The sequence below is a fragment of the Hemitrygon akajei genome, chromosome 2 (assembly GCF_048418815.1).
Source record: "Hemitrygon akajei chromosome 2, sHemAka1.3, whole genome shotgun sequence".
Classification (NCBI taxonomy): Eukaryota; Metazoa; Chordata; class Chondrichthyes; order Myliobatiformes; family Dasyatidae; genus Hemitrygon; species Hemitrygon akajei.
Genome location: NC_133125.1, coordinates 129,629,178 through 129,647,349, shown reverse-complemented (window position 1 = coordinate 129,647,349; position 18,172 = coordinate 129,629,178). Strand labels below are relative to the sequence as shown.

At 42.1% G+C, this 18,172-nt stretch overlaps 1 long non-coding RNA gene across 1 annotated transcript in view; it reads right to left on the bottom strand.

The window, feature by feature from the left end:
- Positions 1 to 9,001: 9,001 nt before the first annotated feature.
- Positions 9,002 to 18,172, bottom strand: part of LOC140737675 (uncharacterized) — a 14,348-nt gene continuing 5,177 nt past the window's right edge. Inside the window, exon 4 of the long non-coding RNA XR_012101224.1 lies at positions 9,002 to 10,806. This is a non-coding gene — a long non-coding RNA (uncharacterized lncRNA). The remainder of the gene's footprint in view (positions 10,807 to 18,172) is intronic.

Below are 18,172 nucleotides of genomic sequence, written 5' to 3'. Positions count from 1 at the left end.
ATGTCTTCTTGTTTCTCTTTGGACTGGCTCTGCACTTTCACTTAGTGTTGCAGGGGTCTCACCTGGTTTCATGGGAATTGTTAAACTCTTTGTATTTATTGCTTTTATTCAATTTGGGGTAATTGAATTAGCATCAGATTTTCAATGTCTTGTTAATTGTTGTCTTTGTGGGGTTATTGCTTTGTCTCAACATTGGGTCTGTTTGATTGGTCCTGAATTCCTACGTGCTTCAGAGTGTATTTCAGGAGTGTATTCCCTCTTCGCTTGTTTGTTGTGGGTCCCTGTCTGGTGAAGCTCTGACTGAGTTCTTCTGTGTATCGTGAATGCTTTCAGTTCTTCAAAATTCTGTATGGTTTGGCTGAGTTCTTGTTAGTTTTGCTGGTAATTTCTGTAATAAATCTTCTGTTTGAATTGCCGAAGCCTCTGGGATTCCTGCATTTGAGTTCGCTAGTAACCCTGACCTACCATTTGTCAAACTTTTACAAAGTTTTACCTATCAAGACCTTTCTGGGATAATATCCTCTTCATTACTGAGTAAGGGCTGTAGGTCAAGTGTGAACTATTGGATAGGATAAGCATGATGAAAGAAAAAATATTAAAGAGATTACCAGCTTTGAAAATAGACACCCACCCCCCCCCCCCAAGGGTTGAATGGAAAACATTCAGACTCTTCAAAGAAATTAGGAAAGAAATTGTAGCTCCTCTATCTGCAAATGCTCAATCTTCTCTGATGCTGGAGGATTGGAAGACTGCCAGCATGACATCATTGTTTTAAAATAGAAGAAGATGCAATAAAGGAAATACCCGCCAATTAGTTTAACTTTTCCTCCAAGATGACCACAACCATGTTGTGGTTTGGATGCTTGTGTGCCTCAATGACCTGGAGAACTGTGTTGGCTGGAGTCAAGGCTTTATGCTTTGGGTCTTTGTAGTGGACACCAATGCCAAACAGGTCAAAGGAGGCCAAACTAAGAGTGGTCCACTGGTCCTCTAGGTTCGGGGGCTCAGCTCAGGGCTAACAACCCAGACTTGTAAAACAAAGTTGACATGGAAGCAGATGTTCACATAGAATCCTTCTATAACTAGTGGCCAAGGACAGGTGGAGGATTTTCATTGCTGCCCTAAACACCAGCAGGCATAATAGGCATTAAGTAAGTAAGTAGGTTAACTTTGGTGTTGGACAATCCATTCTGAGAGATGATTCAAAACATTTAGAAATGATCAGAGGCAGCCTGTATAGATTTGTGAGGTAGGCTCATGACTAAAAAGCTCAAATGAATTACCAAAGAAAGCAAAAAGGGTGGTTTTGATAAGGTTTTCGTTTTTAGATAATTGGATTTTAGCAAGCTCTTCCGTTTGCCTAGTCAAAAATATCAAAGCCTTTGGGATCCAAGCAAGAGTGCAAATTGGATCCTAAAATGAGTCAATGGAAGGACATAAAAGGTAATGACTGATTGGTGTTACTGATCAGATTCCACAGGGATCAGTACTTGGCCCCTTGCTTTTTCTGACATTTATTAACGATTCAGATGTGGATCCAGTTTGAATACGAGACAAAAACTGTCAATGTATTTGGTGATGTGGAACGAGTTTTTAAGTTTTGGGAAGACAAGGTAGTCAGGTTGGATGTACAGGAAAACAGCAATTGCATGTTAGTCCAGAGACTGAAGTAATTCATTTGGAAAGGTGCAACAAAAGGGGGGCCATAAAATAAACGGGAAATTTCTGAATGTTGTGGAGGAACAGAGAGATCTTGGAGATCCTTCAAGATAGAAAAAGTTGAAAAGATAGTTAAAACTTATTTAGTGTGCCTTTCTTTTTTAGTTAATGCATACTCAAGCTGGAGATGCACATGACACTAGCTAAGTCACAGCTTGAGTGTTCTGTGCAATTCTAGTCACCACATTACACGAAGGATGCAAGTCAACTAGAAAGGCTGCAGAGATTTATGAAGGTACAGGCAGGGCTGGGAAGTTTGTAGCTATAGAGAAAGACCGGCTAGGGTAGAAATTATATTTTATGGAAATGAGAAGCTGAAGGAGAGACTAAAGTGAGGTGTGAAAATTTGTGAGGGAGGTAGATTGAGTAAATAGGAAGGACCTATTTCATTTAATTGAAGGTTTAAAACCTAGAACACAGATACTTAAGGTAGAAGAATTAGAGAGGAGATGAGCTAATGCTCCTTCATGCAAGGGTTTGTAGATGTTTGGAGCTCACGGCTTGAATGAATAGGAGAGACAGGAACTCCTGTCACATTTAGCCAGTATTGAGATATGTACTTCTGGATTATGGATCTGGTACTGGAGCATGAGAGAGATTCGATGGCTTTGATTTGAAAAGACACAGATACAATGGCTGTCTGGTAAGTACCCGGTAGTAAATTTTCCATGATTTTTTCCTTTGCCGCTGTTCTCAACTGGGATAACCACCTTGTGCAGTAATAGGTCTTACAAATACCATGTGAAGCAACCCATTTCAGATTTACCAGTGACCAGAGACTCACTTGCCAAAAGTCTTTGCTTTAGATTTCTTTACACTGACCTTGCCTTCTTTGTTTCTAGTTATCCACTTCTTTTCACTCCTATATTTTTTTGGAAAAATCAGATAAACAGCTCCAAACTACCTTAGTTATTTTATAACTCAGAATAATGGTTGTCTTCTTATGAAACCAGATATTTTATTTAAGTACATGTCAGATGTCCCACCCCTCCATCAATATATTTCCAATACCTCTCTCATTGTAATAACTTGCAATTAGATACTACCAGCTTGTGGAGGGCAGAAAGAATATAATCCTTCCACTACCAAAGTTTTATTTCTCTTTTGCTGTCTTAATTGCAAACACTTCTGGCATTCGCTGTTATTTATTTCCACTGTTTGACTACTTACTGTGCATGTTCTTCTTTTTCCTTTGCTCTTCAGATTGTTTTCTCATCGTATCTAAGGTAAGCAATCACATTGCTGTCTGGCATCCAAAATTGGCCTCTATCATAATGACATGAAGCATGAAGTTATTGTCTTCAGATCCTTCTAATAAACTCCTTTCTCACTCATCAATTAGTCCTCTTCTTGGTCACTGCCTCTGAAGACCAGTTTCACCCTTTGACCCTAAGCTGAGCTTCTAACACATCCTTTCTCCATCACTCTCTTCTTCAATCTTGGTAGCACCACTCATCATTGTCCCTGCAGCAGCTCATCTGTTGTTAAAAATAATCATTAAATTGACTCCCCTGGAGGGAATCCCAGTTTGTGCCTTCTGGTTAATGTGGGCTTGCCCTAAAAAAAATTACCTAAACCCAATGCAAGTGAAATCCCATTCAGTCCCATCTCAGTGACCCGGTATGAAAACTAGTCTGGCTATTTCTTCATTTTAAAACTTGTTTCCTTAGTTTTTGTTCCCCTGAGATGCCATCTATCCCTTTCTCTTTAACTGCCTCCTGTGTCGAAACTTTACAATGTCTCAAGGTATCTCCATTCCTGGCTTCCAGTTATCTCCAATATCCTTTGTTCCACCACAGTCAGAACCCTCCTTTCGTTGCTGAGCTTCTGTGCTCTGGATCTATGTTCCAAACCTCCTCTGCCCCTTCCCTTCCTTTAGGGCTCACTTTGAAACTTACCTCTATAGCCAAGTTTGGGCCACCTGCCTCCATAATTAATTCGAGGTCAAATGATCTTAAATTAAATTGCTGATGTTGCCCTGTTTAGTTCTGTTGCTGCTGTTGTTGCTACTTGTGTTGTGTTGTTGTGCAGAATAGCATGGGCACGCTATGTTGGCACTGGAATGCGTGCCGACACTTGTGGTGTGCCCCCAGCGAGTCCTTTGGGTGTGTCGGATGTTAACGCAAATGACGCATTTCACTGTTTGTTGATGTGCATATGATAAATAAATCTGAATCTAAATTTAATGAGAAGTGCAAACTATTGTTAATGTCGATATGGATCTAAAGAATTAATGAACTATAAGTGATCATAAAGATAGAAAACCTTTTCTTCCCCTGTTACAGAGGAAGATTGATCAACAAAAGCTCATGTTATTCTTTCATTTAACCCCATAAAAATATTGTCAGCAATGTTTAGTGCAGACCGCAGTGGAGGAGTACTACTCTAGTCATGATGGTGAGGTGTATGTTGCAAACGGATCAATAACTCCTCCAAGAAGCTTGTTGCATGAGTTTCTGATCTTCATTGCAATGACTTTTCCATCCTGGTTACGTACAGACAGACAATGAATGGTCTCTTGAGCTCAGTGTTTAAAGGCTGTTCTGAAACTATAATTCAGTATTCTTATCTGATCTTGAGAGAAAGGGAAATGGAGAGAGGGATTGAAAAAAAAGTCATCCTTTTCCACTATGTTTTTAATCTTCCTGGTGTTTGTATTGATCATAGTTTTTGCAGGAAGCTCCCTTGGCAACACCTCTAACTCAAAGGAAGAGATTACTGTGGATATTAATACTAGAGCTATAGCTCAAGAAAATACTGCAAGGTATAAAATCAAATGACTGAATGAATGAATGAATGAATGAACGAAATTAACTTATTTCAGTCAGTACAAACATAACAAAAAGCATCATTTACAAAGATAATTTCATAACAATGATTTCATAGGACAAAATTACAACAAAAAACATAGATGTTCTTTAAAAACAAACTGAAAGGACCTAACCAGTGCTGTTATTTAGTAGATTAAGCACACTTTCTCTGCTATGATTTGTTATTCTATTAAGAAAGAAAACACAATATATATATTTTATTGCTGCTTAGTGATGACAGCTTGGCATTCAACACCATCGTATCCTCAGTACTAATCAACAAGCTCCAAAACCTAGGCCTCGGTATCTCCCTCTGCAACTGGGTCATTGACATCCTCAATGGGAGACCACAGTCAATGTGGATTGGAAATAACATCTCCTCTTCGCTGACCATGCCTCAAGGATGCATGTTTACCCCACTGCTCAACTCTCTCTACACCCATGACTGTTTGGCTAGGCACATTTCAAATGCCATCTATAAATTTGCCAATGACACAACTATTGTTGGCAGAGTTTCAGATAGTGACGACGAGACGTACATGATTGAGATAAATCAGCTGGTTGAGTGATGTCTTTGACTGCAACAATCTTGCACTCAGCATCAGAAGGACCAAGGAATTGATTGTGGGCTTCAGGAAGGGGAAGTTGAGGGAACGCACGCCACTTCTCATCAAGCCATCAGCAGTGAAAAGGATGAGCAATTTCAAATTCCCGGGTGTCAATATCTCTGAAGATCTATCCTGGGCCCAACATATTGATTCAATTACAAAGAAGGCATGACAGTGGCTATATTTCATTAGGAGTATGAAGAGATTTGGTATGTCACCAGACTCTAGCAAATTTGAACAGATGTACTGTGGAAAGCATTCTAACTGGTTGCACCTGTGATATGGAGGGGCAACTGTACAAGATTGGATAAAGCTGCAGAAGGTTGTAAACTCAGCCATCTCCATGATGGGCACCAGTCTTCCCAGCATTGAGGACACTTTCCTGAAGACACCCACTCAACATTTTAGGAATAGCTTCTTCTCCTCTGCCATCAGATTTCTGAATGGATAATGAATCCATGCACACTACCTCACTATTTCTTGCTCTCTTCTTGCACTACCTATTTAATTATTTATATATATATATATACACGCACACACAGACTGTAAATTACAATAAGATACATATATTTATATATTTCTTATTGTAAGGTATAGTTTTCATTATTATGTATTGCGTTGTACTTCTGCTGCAGAGCAACACATATCATGACATATGCCAATGATATCAAACCTGATTCTGATTCTGTTTCTGAAGTGTGGTCTCATTCCTATATATAGTCGATTTTTACATACTTCCTAAAAATAATTTTCCAACTGTTACATTTCCTTTTCATCCCCTTTCTCTGCCTCTCAATTCAATCTTCTACTCCCTTAACTGTGGCCTCACTTTTTTTCTCTGTTTTCAGCTTGTTTTTGTTCTCTTCTTGTAAGGCTCTGTTGTTAAGGACAGAAGCTATTGATTCTTCTATGAAGGTCCCAGATGCCCCACTGTCCTCAGTGTACCATTAATTAGCTTGAACTTCTAGCTAGACAATGAAGCATAGTTGAACTGAAGGGTGCTGGAAATTGTCCATCTAATAGACACTCTCTGAAATGCCTCAAACCAGCAATAGTAGTCCTGTGTTAACTTAATCATTAATTAAATAATTCAATACTTGCATTTATATGTCTTGATAATGATAACTAACTATAATTATATAGAAGACTTCTTGTCTCTTTTATTGCAGTTTTCATTGCAAATTTATTGTCTGTTTCATAACATTGCAAACTAAAGGAGAAGGAACATTTCTTTTTAAATCCACTAAGCTACAACTGCTCGGAATTTTCTTTTGTACTTCCTGTATCAATTAGGAAATATACATTTGGGAACAAAATAATGATGTTATTTATAGATTCATTTATATTCTCTTCATTAGATATTCTCACTGTTATTGTTCAATGGTTGCCTTTTAGAATTTTACATACACATTCGAAGTGCTTACTATTATTCAATAATTTATTAATTTACTGATTTGTTGACTTTTTATGCAATTATTACAATTGGCTACGGGTTAATTTACATCTGTGAGTTTTTCCAAAATTATTCCTCATCATTTTATGCTCACCTATTTCAATTTCATCTGGAAGAAGGTATCGTCAGCGAACATCACTGCTGAGGGCAATATTCCCCAGATGGTTCACAAAACTATTTCTTTTACAAGTTCCTCTTCCCTTCAAATGCAGGTCTGCTACCATTGAAGCTTTTGATCCATTGTTTGGAGCCTGTGATCCATTGTTCAGTAACGGTGATTGACAGTTTGGTGGTGTGTTTTCAGGCTGATCGAGCGACCTGGCACTTTGCTGTTGCCGAGAAGGTTCCATCAAGTTTCGAACAAAGCGTGCAGCCTCGAGGCCAGGAAGATGGGATATTTTGTGTGACCTCAAGACCAAGAAGCAACCCATGATTGTTTGCATTTCTCGCCGATCTTGCTGCTTAAAGTGCTGAGGAAGACTGAAATCATCGAGGCAAGCGAGTGTTCAGCACCATCTACCAGCCTCTCACTCACTGCTGCTGGAGGAAGGTGTCTGTGTGTGACCACCCCCTCTCCCTCTTACTTGCTGCTCCTGAAGGAAGGTCCCTACACTCAAATGCTCTCCCTCTCTCCCCCTCAATGCTGTCAGAGGATGGTCCGGAGTTCTGGGTCTTGGGCAAGGTTTAATTGACGCAGTTTGTGCATTGGACTTCGTAGTTCATGTTATGATGTACTTCTAGCTTCTGGTCACTCCTTTCTAAAGCTGTTTTGGGTAATTTTGAATTGGGGAGGTCTGCAGATAACGAACACTGAGCAAAAATTGAAATATGTCTGGTGTCTTTCGATTTTGTGTTTTATATTCCATGCGTTGCACGATTTGCTTTTTTTTACGTGGGGGGTATTGATGTTTTCTTATGAACATATTCCATGATTTTTCTTTGTTTCATGGCTGTCTGTATGACAATCAAATCACAGGATTGTATACTGTATCCATACTTTGATAATAAATTGACTTTGAAATCTTTGAAATTGAAGGGTAATGCTTCAAGGAAAACTAAGCACATTTTAATGGAGCATTTTTCTCTTCCCTTGCATTATATGACTTTTTAAGTACTTTTTAAGTAAGTGTAGTCATCACACTGTAACGTTGGAAGCACAGTTGCCAATGTACAGAGAAATGCCCCAAAGAAAGTAATATAAGAACGACCGGATAATGTGATTTAATAACCTTGATTTGAGAGATTACTATCAGCCTGGATGCTAGAAAGCACTAGTTATCCTGCCAAATAGTGCAATGGAATCTTTTTGACTACTTAATAGAGGCAATTATCATCACCATTATGTGCTGCGTTGAATGACGTAGGAGACCATGGTCTTTGACTATAATTGTTATTGGCAATTTTTCTACTGAAGTGGTTTGTCATTGCCACCTTCTGGACAGTGTCTTTACAACTAACATACACACAATGCTGGAGGAACTCAGCAGGCCAGGCAGCATCTATGGAAAAACGTACAGTCGATGTTATGGGCCAAAACCCTTCAGCAGGACTGAGAAAAAGAGATGAGGAGTCAGAGTCAGAAGGAAAGGGAGGGGGAGGGAGAAACACAAGGTGATAGGTGAAACTGGGAGGGGGAGGGATGCAGTATAGAACTGGAAAGTTGATTTGCGAAAGAGGTACAGGGCCGGAGAAGGGGGAACTGGATGGGAGAGGACAGATGGCCGTGGAAGAAAGAAAAGCGGGAGGGGCACCAGAGGGAGGTGACGAGCAAGCAAGGTGATAAGGTGAGAAAGGGAAATGGGGATGGGGAAGGTGGGGGGCATTACCGGAACTTTGAGAAATCGATGTTCATGAGAGCAGGTTGGATGCTACCCATTCAGAATTCAAGGTGTTGCTCCTCCAACCTGAGTGTGGCCTCATCGCAACAGTAGAGGAGGCTATGGATAGACATGCTAGAATAGGAATGGGAAGTGGAATTAAAATGGCTGGCCACTGGGAGATTCTGCTTTTCCTGGCAGGTGCTCTGTGAAGCAGTATCCCAATCTATGTTGGGCCTCACCGATATACAAGAAGCCACACTGGGAGCACTGGACACAGTAGAAGACTCCAACAGACTCACAGGTGAAGTATCGCCTCACCTGGAAGGACTCATTGAGGCCCGGAATGGAAGGAGGTGTAGGAAAGCTTGTAGTACTTGTTCCACTTGCAAGGATAAGTGCCAGGTTGGAGATGAGTGGGGAGGGATGAATGGGTAAGGGAGTTGCATTTTGAGAGATCCCCGCAGAAAGCCAGAAGTGAGGGGGAGCATGGAAAGCTGTGCTTGGATTCCATTAAAATAAGTGTGTGGGGGGGGGGGGGGGGGGGGGATGATCCTGCTGGAGATGGCGGAAGTTCTGAAGAATTCTGTGTTAGGCGCTGAGGCTAATGGGGTGGTACGTGAGGACAAGGGGAATCCTATCCCCAGTAGGGTGGTGGGAGGCTGGGGTGAAGGCAGATGTTTGCGAAATGGAAGAGATGCGGTTGAGGGCAGTTTTGATGATGGAGGGACGAAAGCCCCTTTCTTTGAAGAAGAAGGACATCTCCTTGGTTCTGGAATGAAAAGCCTCATCCTGAGAGCAGATGCGCTGGAGATGGAGGAATTGAGAGAAGATGATGTTATTTTTGCAAGTGACAGAATGGGGAGAGGTACAATCCAGGTAGTTATGCGAGTCAGTGGGTTTATAATAGACACCAGTGGATAAGCTGTCTCCAGAGATAGAGACAGAGAGATCGAGAAAGGTGTTGGAAATGGACCAGGTAAATTTGAGGGCAGGTTGGAAGTTGAAAGCAAAGTTGATGAAGTCAACGAGCTTGGCATGGGTGCAGGAAGCAGCACCAATGCAGTTGTTGATGTAGTGTAGGAAAAGTGGGGGAGTGACACCAGTGTAGGCTTGGAACATAGACTGTTTCACGCAGTCGACAAAAAGGCAGGCATAGCTGGGACCCATGTGAGTACCCTTGACTACTCCTTTTGTTTGAAGGATGTGGGAGGAGCCAAAGGAGAAATTATTGAGAGGGAGGACAAGTTCTGCTAGACGGAAGAAAGTGGTGGTGAAGGGGAACTGGTTGGGTCTGGTGTCCAGAAAGAAATAGGAATCCCGGTGGGGGATGGAGGTGTATAGGGAATGGATATCCCTGGTGGCCGGGGAACTTGGAATTATTGAAAAGCATGTGAAATGTTACGGATGTAGGCAGGAAGGGACTGAACTAGGGGGGAAATCAGAGTTGAAGTATACAGATATGAGTTCATTGTGGCAGGAACAAGCTGAGACAATGTGTCTACCTGGGCAAGCGGGTTTGTGGATTTTGGGTAGGAGGTAGAAATGGGAGGTGTAGGGTGTGGCAACTATGAGATTGGTGGCAATGGATGGGAGATTCCCCAGAGCTAATAGGGTCAGTGATGTTGTGGGAGACAATGGCCTGGTGCTTCTTCGTGTGATTCTGTTCGAGGGGTAAGTAAGAGGATGTGTCTGACAGTTGTCGCTCGGCCTCAACAAGGCAGAGGTCAGTCCGCCAGACTACTAAGGCAATCATTATCTGTGCTTTTGATGGTGAGGGTATTAATGCAGAGAGAGTGGAGAACAGTGCGTTCGGAAGGAGTGAGCTTGGAATTGGAGGGAGGAGTGGTGCAGTTGAGACAGTTGATGTCCCATCAGCAGTTGGCAATGAAAAGATGTAGAGCAAGCAGAAGACCAGAGTGGGGTGACCTGGAAGAGGGCGAGGGTGAAGATGGGCAAAGGGGTGGAGAGTCCTTGTCAAAGGAGTAGGCATGGAGACAAAGGCAGCAGAAACTCAGCGTCATGGCGGGCACAGAACTCACTGAGGTGTGGGCGCAGGCGAACAAAGTTGAGACCTTTACTGAGAACACAACATGTTGTCTCAGAGAGGGGAAGGTCAGAGGGGGCACTAAACTAGAAATATTTTTGAATACAGCTTTCTGTCAGTATCTTTAAAGATGCAAATAGGTTTTGAAAGGTTAACCAATGAACATGTTATTGTCCAGAAAGTCTAGAGGTTTATTAGGTGGAAGAAGAGCTTCTGACGTGTAGAGTATCACTCATCCCACTTTATTTCCTTTACACCAGACATATCCAAGTAATTAAAGGCATCTTTTTCTACTCAGTATTTGTGTAGCATTTGCTATTTCTGTCGAGTCTTGATTTCCACTGTTCATCCACTGGAAGAAAGAAACACAACAGGGTAAATATGATTTTAATAACAACATTTTATATTTTATATTATCATTTGCGCATTCAGAAAATGAAATTGTTGATCTGAAGAAAGAATTTTTATTATTTAATACATGTCATTAGTCAATAAAGTTTCATTCATTATTTATGTTTTCATTTCCTCAAATCTAATCCCAGTCAGGAGAAGTGAGCTGAATGAACCATCTGGCCTTTTTCAGTGGCAGTGATCTTCATTTCTCTACAGCATTTCCCTGAGCAGGAGCATTACTGCTAGAAATGGCACATAACTCAAACATTCATGCTCACACTTCTTCTTTACACTAATCTTTGCAGCAGTACTTTTCTCCCGTATTTCAACATTTCTCTGGTATTTCTGAACCAAGATGCTCGATGATAACTTTTTCTCTCATCACTTATCCTCCTTTTTGTGCAGATTAGCATTTGGATGTTTCAGGCTCTTAATTCAGTCAATTTTCTGCCCGTGTTCCACATTCTGAATAAGAGATAATTGACTGAGCAGGAATGCTAATAATTCACAGAAAATATTGCTTTATAAACACGAGAATGTCTGCAGATGCTGGAAATCCAAAGTAACACACACAAAATGCTGGAGGAACTCAGCAGGTCAGGTCATATCTATGTTAATAAATAAACGGCTGATGTTTTGGGCTGAGACCCTTTTTCAGGACCTTTTCAGTTCTGAAGAAAGGTCTCGGCCCAAAACACCGACTGATTTATTTATTTCCATAGATGCTGCCTCACCTGCTAAGTTCCTCCAGCATTTTGTGTGTGTTGCTGCAAATATTTCTTTGTGTGCTTCTTATAGTAACAGACAATTGAAGAGACTCTTTGGGAGCTGTGCATTTTTTAATATAGTAGAAAATTGTTTGCTAACTTCGCAGCCTCTTTCAGTGATCTTTTTTAATGCAGTAATTTAAACTTCTCACAGTTCTGTAGTAATCTATATGCATGATTTAATATATATGCATATATGCAGGATTGTGAGTATGTAAGAGAATGTAAAGAAGTTTCAGAAGGAGACAGACAAGCCAAGTGAGAAGGCAAGACCATGGCAGACTGAGGATCATGCAAAACAATGTGAAGTCATCCTCTTGACCTTAGCAGGTCGGCAACATCTATGGGGGGGGGGGGGGGGGGGACCAATGATTCACCCTGCCCAGCGCAAAAAGCAGGATATCTCAGTGGCTACACATTTCAATTTGACTTCCCATTCCCATACTAACATGTTGATCCATGGACTTCTCTATTGCCAGAATGATGCCAAAATCAGGTTGTAGGAGCAACACTCCATATTCCGTCTGCATAGCATCCAACCTGATGCATGAACATCAATTTCTCTAACTTCCAGTATTTACTCCCCTCTTCTGGCTTTTTTCATTCCTCATTCTGGTTACCCTCTCACTCCTCTTCTCGCCTGCCCATCTCCCCCTCATTGCCTTCTCCTTTCCTTTCTTTCGTGGTCCACTGTCCTCTTATATCAGATTCTATCTTCTTCATCCCTTTGCCTCGTCCGCCTATCCCCTCCCAGTTTCTTACTTCCTCCCCCTTTCCCCACCCACCCAGCTTTCTCTTCACCTGGTCTCACCCCCACCCAACCTTTTCATTCTGCTTTCTGGCCCCTTTATTTCCAGTCCTGATGAATGGTCTCACCTGACCTGAAATGTTAACTATTTATTCCTGTCCATAAATGCTGCCTGCCTTGCTGAATTTCTTTTTGTGTGTGTTGCTCAAGATTTCCAGAATCTGCAGAATCTCTTGTATGTATGGTGAAAAACTTCAGGAAGGGTAAGACAAAGGAGCACATACCAATCCTCATAGAGGGATCAGAAGTGGAGAGAGTGAGCAGCTTCAAGTTCCTGGGTGTCAAGACCTCTGAGGATCTAACCTGGCCCCAACTTATCAATGCAGTTATATAGAAGGCAAGACAGTGACAATACTTCAGTAGGCATATGAAGAGATTTGGTATGTCAACAAATACACTAAAAAATTCTATAGATGTACTGTGGAGAGTGTTCTGACAGGCTGCATCACTGTCTGGTATGGAGGAGTGTCTCAGAAAGGCAGCATCCATTATTAAGGACCTCCAGCACCCAGGGCATGCCCCTTTCTCACTGTTACCGTCAGGTAGGAGGTACAGAAGCCTGAAGATACACACTCAGTGATTCAGGAACAGCTTCTTCCCCTCTGCCATCCAATTCTTTAATGCACATTGAATCTTTGGACACTACCTCACTGTTTTTTAATATACAGCATTTCTGTTTTTGCAAGTTTTTAAAGTCTGTTCAATATACATAATTGATTTACTTGTTTATTTATTATTATTTTGTCATTTTATTTATCATTATTTTTCTCTGCTAGATTATGTATTGCATTGACCTGCTGCTACTAAGTTAACAAATTTCACGTGACATGCCATTGATAATAAACCTGATTCTGAAAAATTGGAATGTCATCAATTTGGATTCCTTCATCTGGACTGAAAGAAAGAGCTGGGGAAAAGGGTGTTGCAAGAGCTGGCAGGTGATAGGTGGATCCAGGAGAGGAAGGGTCATGATAGGCAGATGAGTGGGAATGATGTCAATGTCTAGGACATGGGTTCCCAACCCGAGGTTCTCAGATCCCCCTGATACCGGCAGGGGTCCATAGCATAAAAAAAGGTTAGGAACCTCTGATCTAGGTATAACGGTATCAGTGACTACAGTGAGCACACGGTATCAGGACTAGCTACATCAGCAAGTGCATTGATGACATCACTGTGTCCAAGACCATCACTACACGGTCTAACCAGAAGCCATGGATGACCATGGAGGTGCGTGCGCTGCAGAGGACCCGTGACTCCGCCTTCAGAGCAGGAGACGAGGCAGCCCTGAAAACAGCAAGGGCCAAGTTGTCCTGGGCCATCAGAGAGGCAAAGCGTGCACACGCCCAGCGAATCCACAGCCACTTCCAGGACAGCGGTGACACGCGGCGCATGTGGAAGGGCATTCAGGACATCACCAACTGCAGGACAACATCACCTGACTCTGTGGGTGATGCCTCCCTCCCAGATGCGCTGAATAACTTCTACGCTCGTTTCGAGGTGGAAAATAATCTGGTGGTGTGGAAGACCACCCCTCCTCCCAATGACCAGGTGCTGTGTCTCACCGTGGCCGAGGTGAGAAAACTCTATACAGGGTCAACCCACGGAAGGCTGCTGGACCAGACAATATTCCTGGTAGAGTGCTCAGAGGATGTGCAGACCAGCTAGCAGATGTTCTCACTGACATCTTCAACATCTCCCTGAGCAGCGCTGTCGTTCCATCGTCCTCGTGCCGAGGAAGTCTTCAGTGTCCTGTCTCAACGACTACCGCCCCGTTGCTCTCACATCCATCATCATGAAGTGTTTCGAGAGGCTCGTCATGAGGCACATCAAGACCCTGCTGCCCCTTCACTGGACCCCTCTTGCAGTTCGTGTATCATCCCAACCATTTAACAGACGACACAATTGCCACCACCCTCCACCTGGCCCTCACCCACCTGGACAAAAAAGACACATATGTTCAAATGCTGTTCGTAGACTTCAGTTCGGCATTCAACACAATCATTCCTCAGAAACTGATTGGAAAGCTGAGCCTACTGGGCCTGAACACCTCCCTCTGCAACTGGATCCTAGACTTCCTGACTGGGAGACCTCAGTCAGTCCAGATCGGAAACAGCAGCTCCAACACCATCTCACTGAGCACGGGGGCCCCCCAGGGCTGTGTGCTCAGTTCATTGCTGTTCACTCTGCCGACCCACAACTGTGCAGCAACACACAGCTCGAACCATATCATCAAGTTCGCCGATGACACGACCGTGGTGGGTCTCATCAGCAAGAACGATGAGTCAGCTTACAGAGAGGAGGTGCAGCAGCTAACAAACTGGTGCAGAGCCAACAACCTGTCTCTGAATGTGAACAAAACAAAAGAGATGGTTGTTGACTTCAGGAGATCATGGAGTAACCACTCTCCGCTGAACATTGACGACTCCTCCATTAAGATCGTTAAGAGCACCAAATTTCCTGGTGGAGAATCTGTCCTGGTCTCTCGATACCAGCTCCATAGCCAAGAAAGCTCAGCAGCATCTCTACGTTCTGCGAAAGCTGAGAAAACTCCATTTCCCATCTCCCATCCTCATCACATTCTACAGAAGATGTAGCGAGATCATCCTGAGCAGCTGCATCACTGCCTGGTTCTGGAATTGCACCATCTCAGATCGCAAGACCCTGCAGCGGATAGTGAGGTCAGCTGAGAAGATCATCGAGGTCTCTCTTTCCGCTATTACAGACATTTACACCACACGCTGCATCCGCAAAGATAACAGTATTGTGAAGGATGCCACACACCCCTCACACAAATTCTTCTCCCTTCTGCCATCTGGTAAAAGGTACCGAAGCATTCAGGCTGTCATGACCAGATTGTGCAATAGTTTCTTCCCCCAAACAATCAGACTCGTCAATACTCAGAGTTTAGACTGACATCTACATCATTTATTATTATATAGTAATTTGTCTTCTATTGTACCTATTGTCTTGTTTATATAATTATTGCACTGCCCTGCACTGTTTTGTGCACTTTATGTAGTCCTGTGCGGGTCTGTAGTCTAGTGCATTTTTTAAATGTTGTTTTACGTAGTCTAGTGTAGCCTTGTGCTGTCTCACATAGTCTAGTGTAGTTTTGTGTTTCATGTAGCACCAGGGTCCTGGAGGAACATTGCTTCATTTTTACTATGTACTGTACCTGCAGTTTATGGTCAAAATGACAATAAACTTGACTTGACTTGTCTTGACTTGAGGAGGTGATAGATGGAAGTGACAAAGGGTTGAAGGTTATTAGGTCTGATAGGAGAGGACAGTGGAACATGGGAAGGAGGAGGAATGAGTAGGTGGTGGGCAGATTTTGAGGTTGGGGGAGTGGAAAGAAATAGAGAGATGGGGACCAGGTAAATCTTGAGGAGAGAGAAAAGGGAAAATGGAAAAGGCACAGAAGGAGCAAGAAGTTTGAAAATTTAATATTAATGCCACCAGAACTTCTGTCCCCACCTAAAAAAAATTGGTTTCATGAAAGGTACAGTATACTTGATTTTCAAAGAGACATGACTATCTGTATACACAGGGTACTGAAGGGTGGGTGTGTGGGGCTGTTAGAAGGACAAATGACTTAGCAGGTTAAATAATGTTAGATTCAACAGGTACCCAAACAAATTGCAATTGCTTTGGATGTTGTTGAGAACAGACCAAGATTAACGTGTACAGTTTTGGTTTCTAGAAGAGATGTACTTTCCATAGCAAGAGTGCAGCAAAGATTTACCCAGCTAGTTTCAGGGATAATAGATTTGAAGTGTGAGGATGTTTTGAGTAGGTGGAGACTATATTCTTCTGAAAGGAAATCTCATCAGCACTTGTGAAGTTCTTAAAAGGGCTTGGCAAATGGAGTGCAAGGTGAATGTTTCCCCTGACCGATCCAGCATCAGGTGACAAAACTTGAAAATAAGTGAAAATAGAAATAAGCCACTTGCACATAGAGGCTGGTGAATCATTGGAATTTTCTCCTTGGGAAACCATGGAAACTCAGTTATAAATGTTTTTCAAACGGCGATCATTAGATTTTTGGATGTTAAGGGAATCGAGGGTTGTGGCAGAAAATGGGTTTGAAGAAGAAGTTTGGGGTAGCATGGTAGTGTAGCAGTTAGCATAACACCGTTACAGAGCCAGGGGCCTGGGTTCAAATCCACTGCTGTCTGTAAGCAATTTCTACATTCTCCCTATGACCGCTTGGGTTTCCTCTGTGTGCTCCAGTTTCCTCCCATATTCCAAAGATGGATGAATTAGTGTATTCATTGGTCACATGGGTCTAATTAGGCAGCACAGGCACATTGGGCCCATTGGGCCTGATAGGCTCCGTTTCCATGCTCTATCACTAAATAAAAGCAACGTTATTATTGATGAACAGCAGAAAAGATCTCTTGAAAGAGCAGTATGTGCACCCTTGCTCAAATTTTCTAATTTCTTGTTTATGTATATTATGAAATCACTAATAAAATGCATTCTGTTTGATATTTTCCTTTAGAAATGAGGTAAAAGTCTTTTCTCTATTTTAATATTTAATTGATTTGTGCAAATTGATTGTTATCTTTCCTATTTTTCAACAGTGAGGACAAATCAAATGTGTTTCCGGAAATGCACAAAAGGTGTTTTAGACTGCAATTTGTTCTTTTGAAAATGCATGATTAGCTATCCACCTTTTTTTCTTAAATAATGAAAATTTGGTGCTTTTTCTATTACTATGTGCTAGTGTCAACCTTCAAAATTGCTTCATAAGGCATGAAGCATGTTAAGAACTGTGAAGGGATTTGTTTGCAGTGTTGTTGCCAATCTTTAGTTTAAAAAAACACTAGTAAAACATTCTAAGTGGTCATTATCACATTAGTGTTTGCTGGTGTTGTCATGCATGAAGTAGTTGCTGGGTTCCTTTGTTATGACAGTAACTTCTTTTCAAGAAACCCTTCATTGGCTGTAAAGTGCTCTGGGACTTTCTGAGGTCAGGAAAAGCATTACGTAAATGTCTTGGTGTTTACTTTAGAGTTCTTCCCTCAGTTAAACAAGAGTGTTTTCTTTAGAAACAGGGAGTTCACAAGTTGCTAATAATCAGAAGCTTCATTGCTCCATAAATTTTTGTTAACCTTTTATTGTCATTCAGATTATTGTAACATTTTCCTTGTATTTACATGGTGTCACCCACATCAGAAAAAGTTCAAAATGTTCAAAATGTGTACACTATATACAACCTTCAGATTTGTCTCCTTACAGACAGCCACAAAATAAAGAAACCCAATAGAACCCATTAAAAATAAGTCCCAATGTGCAGAGAGATAACAAATCATGCCAACAATAAAACTAAGCAAATAACATTTGGAACTGAAGTTCACAAAAGTGAGTCCACAGCCACGAAGACAGTCATCGCTGTAGCCTGTTAGCCACTGGCCACTGCCTCGGTTCAGCGCAGAGATGAGTAAACCTCCTGGAGCAGGGAGCTGAACTCTGGCCTGACCCTCTCCTTTGGCCCTAACAACCTGACCTTATCAATCTTGCCTGGTGCTTAAACTGACAAATCTCAAGTCATTCCTCATTTTTGGAACTTGGCCCTGCTACTTCAACAGATTCTCAGTCCTGGGCTGACAACCTTGAATTTTGCCTTGCTTCAGTTCTGTCGTATCAAGTCACCTCCAAGTCCACCCTAGCAATGGCCAAACATTGTCTCATTCCCTGCTCTCAGGCCCTGGCCCCACCACCTCGATTCAGCTTATAGCCACCTA